Source organism: Podarcis liolepis (assembly GCF_965112155.1).
Source record: "Podarcis liolepis genome assembly, chromosome: 2".
In the NCBI taxonomy this organism is placed as follows: Eukaryota; Metazoa; Chordata; class Lepidosauria; order Squamata; family Lacertidae; genus Podarcis; species Podarcis liolepis.
The window spans coordinates 78,163,685-78,168,480 of record NC_139555.1 but is presented as its reverse complement, the minus strand read 5'-3'; the positions used below and the strand labels follow the sequence as shown (position 1 = coordinate 78,168,480).

Here is a 4,796-nt window from a genome sequence, read left to right as displayed (position 1 = left end):
AAAATCTAAACTCTCCTACGTGGGCTGGTTTTCACTGCTTTGTTGTGTCCTGAAGGCACAGCGCTGCCATCTCGGAGCTACTAGGATCTTCTGCTGCTTTTAAAAATCATTTCAAAAAGCAATTCTCTGCTTCTGTTGATGTTATTGCTTAGTATTTTTTGTTATAATGTTCTGTGTTACTGGAATTTCAAAAATGTCTTATAGATTTTTCTATGTAAACCGATTAGGGATTTCACATATTAAATAGTATATAAATATCACAAAGAAATTAATAAATAAAAAGGCTTAGGCATTTTGGGTGGAAACAGTTATCTCTTGTACAGACATTTCAGAAATAATAAGACTGACTAATTAAACATTCTTTTTTCGTATAAAATGACATGTAACAATTAATGGAAGACATCTGTCTGGAAAGGGAGCTAAAAGGCACAAACATATTTGTTGGGTAGAATTGCATTGTCATATCATGTAAAATCCCCTTCATGGATCACTGCCTTGCCATGGCGAAGGGGCTTGAATAACTCAGAGAAGCTATGAGCTATGCCGTGCAGGGCCACCCAAGATGGACAGGTCATAGTGGAGAGTTTTGACCAAACGTGATCCACCTGGAGCAGGAACCGGCAAGCCACTCCAGTATCCCTGCCAAGAAAACTCCATGGACAAAGACAACAGGCATATAAAAGTTATGACGCTGGAAGATGAGCCCCTCAGGTCGGAAGGCGTCCAACATGCTACTGAGGAAGAGCGGAGGACAAGTACAAGTAGATCCAGAGCTGATGAAGCGGCTGGGCCAAAGCCGAAAGGACGCTCAGTTGCGGATATGCCTGGAAGCAAAAGGAAAGTCCAATGCTGTAAAGAAAAATATTGCATAGGAACCTGGAATGTAAGAACTATGAAGCTGGGTAAGTTGGATGTGGTCAAAAATGAGATGGCAAGAATAAATATTGACATCCTGGGCATCAGTGAACTAAAATGGACAGGAATGGGCGAATTCAGTTCGGATGACCATCATATCTACTACTGTGGGCAAGAAACCCGTAAAAGAAATGGAGTGGCCCTCATAGTCAACAAAATAGTGGCAAAAGCTATACTGGGATGCAACCTCAAAAATGATAGAATGATCTCGATACGAATCCAAGGCAGACCTTTTAACATCACAGTAATCCAAGTTTATGCACCAACCACTGGTTCTGAAGAAACTGAAATTGACCAATTCTATGAAGACTTACAACACCTTATAGAAATGACACCAAAGAAGGATGTTCTTCTCATTATAGGGGATTGGAATGCTAAAGTAGGGAGTCAAGAGATAAAAGGAACAACTGGCAACTTTGGCCTTGGAGTTCAAAACGAAGCAGGGCAAAGGCTAATAGAGTTCTGCCAAGAGAACAAGCTGGTCATCACAAACACTCTTTTCCAACAACACAAGAGATGACTCTACACATGGACATCACCAGATGGGCAGCATCGAAATCAGATTGATTATATTCTCTGCAGCCAAAGATGGAGAAGCTCTATACAGTCAGCAAAAACAAGACCTGGAGCTGACTGTGGCTCAGATCATCAGCTTCTTATAGCAAAATTCAAGCTTAAACTGAAGAAAGTAGGAAAAACCACTGGGCCGGTAAGATACAATCTAAGTCAAATCCCTTATGAATACACAGTGGAAGTGAGGAACAGGTTTAAGGATTTAGATTTGGTGGACAGAGTGCCTGAAGAACTATGGGTGGAGGCTCGTAACATTATACAGGAGGCAGCAACTAAAACCATCCCAATGAAAAGGAAATGCAAGAAAGCAAAGTGGCTGTCCAACGAGGCCTTACAAATAGTGAGGGAGAGAAGGCAAGCAAAATGCGAGGGAGATAGTGAAAGATACAGGAAATTGAATGCAGATTTCCAAAAAATAGCAAGGAGAGACAAGAAGGCCTTCTTAAACGAGCAATGCAAAGAAATAGAGGAAAACAATAGAATGGGAAAAACCAGAGATCTGTTCAAGAAAATTGGAGGTCCAGCGCCGAGGGCCTTCTGGCGGTTCCCTCATTGCGAGAAGCAAAGCTACAGGGAACCAGGCAGAGGGCCTTCTCGGTAGTGGCGCCCGCCCTGTGGAACGCCCTTCCAGCAGATGTCAAAGCGATAAACAACTACCTGACATTCAGAAGACATCTTAAGGCAGCCCTGTTCAGGGAAGTTTTTAACGTGTGATATTTTAGTGTATTTTTGGTTTCTATGGAAGCCGCCCAGAGTGGCTGGGGAGGCCCAGCCAGATGGGCGGAGTATAAATAAATTATTATTATTATTATTATTATTATTATTATTATTATTATAAAGCACTGCTAATAACAAAGCCAGTGGAAGTGATGATAAAAATCCAGCTGAACTATTTAAAATTTTAAAAGATGATGCTGTGAAGGTGCTACACTCAATATGCCAGCAAATTTGGAAAACTCAGCAGTGGCCAGAGGATTGGAGAAGATCAGTCTACATCCCAATCCCAAAGAAGGGCAGTGCCAAAGAATGCTCCAACTACCGCACAGTTGCACTCATTTCACAAGCTAGCAAGGTTATGCTTAAAATTCTACAAGGCAGGCTTAAGCAGTATGTGGAACAAGAACTCCCAGAAGTGCAAGCTGGATTTTGAAGGGGCAGAGGAACCAGAGACCAAATTGCAAACATGCGCTGGATTATGGAGAAAGCTAGAGAGTTCCAGAAAGACATCTACTCCTGCTTCATTGACTATGCAAAAGCCTTTGACTGTGTCGACCACAGCAAACTATGGCAAGTTCTTAAAGAAATGGGAGTGCCTGATCACCTCACCTGTCTCCTGAGAAATCTCTATGTGGGACAAGAAGCTACAGTTAGAACTGGATATGGAACAACTGATTGGTTCAAAATTGGGAAAGGAGTACGGCAAGGCTGTATATTGTCTCCCTGCATATTTAACTTATATGCAAAATTCATCATGTGAAAGGCTGGGCTGGAAGAATCCCAAGCCGGAATTAAGATCGCCGGAAGAAATATCAACAACCTCAGATATGCAGATGACACAACCTTGATGGCAGAAAGTGAGGAGGAATCAAAGAACCTTTTAATGAGGGTGAAAGAAGAGAGCGCAAAATATGGTCTGAAGCTCAACATCAAAAAAACAACAACGAAGATCATGGCTACTGGGCCCATCACCTCCTGGCAAATAGAAGGGGAAGAAATGGAGGCAGTGAGAGATTTTACTTTCTTGGGCTCCATGATCACTGAAGATGGTGACAGCAGTCATGAAATTAAAAGACGCCTGCTCCTTGGGAGAAAGGCGATGGCAAACCTAGACAGCATCTTAAAAAGCAGAGACATCACCTTGCCAACAAAGGTCCGTATAGTTAAAGCCATGGTTTTCCCAGTAGTGATGTATGGAAGTGAGAGCTGGACCATAAAGAAGGCTGATCGCCGAAGAATTGATGCTTTTGAATTATGGTGCTGGAGGAGACTCTTGAGAGTCCCATGGACTGCAAGAAGATCAAACGTATCCATTCTTAAGGAAATCAGCCCTGAGTGCTCACTGGAAGGACAGATCGTGAAGCTGAGGCTCCAATACTTTGGCCACCTCATGAGAAGAGAAGACTCCCTGGAAAAGACCCTGATGTTGGGAAAGATGGAGGGCACAAGAAGAAGGGGACGACAGAGGACGAGATGGTTGGACTGTGTTCTCGAAGCTACAAACATGAGTCTGACAAACTGCGGGAGGCAGTGGAAGACAGGAGTGCCTGGCGAGCTCTGGTCCATGGGGTCACGAAGAGTCGGACACGACTAAACGACTAAACAACAACATCATGTAAAATTGCAGGACCCCAAGCAAAGAACAGGTTAATGGGCTCAATTCCTCTGTGAAAGTCTTCTGTAGCAGCTCGATGTTGTTCAAGAACAGCTCCACACACAGATAGGACCATAGAGATACTGTAAAACCATGCAGAATCTTTACAGAAATCAGGTTTCAATATGTCTTCACAATCAGAGGGTTTCTGTTTTTGTACAAGGAGTTTTCTAATGCTCAAAGTTTAGAGAAAAGAAAATCCAGAAATATATGACCCTGGACAGAAGCATATATGTATTGGTGGGGTGTGTGTTCAGATAGCCACTATTTAACTTCTGTTAGGTTTGTTGATAGTTCCATCCTAACCTCCAACCAAGTTCAGAGTGGCATTCACAGTTCTTTTGCCCCTTCATCCTCACAGCAGTCCTATGAGGGAGGTTAGGAGGAGACATGGTGGTTGAATCAGAGTCCCCTGGTGAGTTTCATACATGAGTCGGGATTCGACCCTGAATTTGCAGTCCTCTTTCTCATGCCTTCTGCTCTCCATTCCTTGGTCTTTTGGGGGTATTGCTCGCTAACCAAAATTTGTATTTAATATGCATTGGGGAAGATATCCGAATGTTGATTATTTCAGCAAAGTACAGCTTAGTTTTGCGCACATTTACTTAGTGTGGCTAGGCAAACCCAGCCAGATGAGCGGGGTATAAATAATTATTATAAAATTATTATTAGAAGTAAACCATATTTTTCCCTTTGCAACTGACTTCCAAGTAAATGTGCAGAGGCTGCAATCTTATACACACTTAGCTGCGAGTAGCACTGGGAGGATATGTCAATTTTGGTTTCTAATTTTTCCAATCTTAAATCCATCCATTTGCATTTTTTTTTAAAAAAAAACCATGAAATTTATTCAGCATTTTGGTGCAAATTTTTCCTAATCAAACACATTTGTGATTTTGCCTAGTATACACATTTCTGCAGGCAATTTATCCTAATA

General features: G+C 42.2%; 1 long non-coding RNA gene across 1 annotated transcript; it reads left to right on the top strand.

Annotated features, from left to right (window-relative positions):
• The first annotated feature begins 479 nt into the window (after nt 1-479).
• Nucleotides 480-1,952, top strand: LOC310699179. Its single transcript, XR_014521971.1, has 2 exons — nt 480-596; nt 1,527-1,952. It is a non-coding gene; the product is annotated as an uncharacterized lncRNA (long non-coding RNA).
• The last annotated feature ends 2,844 nt before the right edge of the window (nt 1,953-4,796 follow it).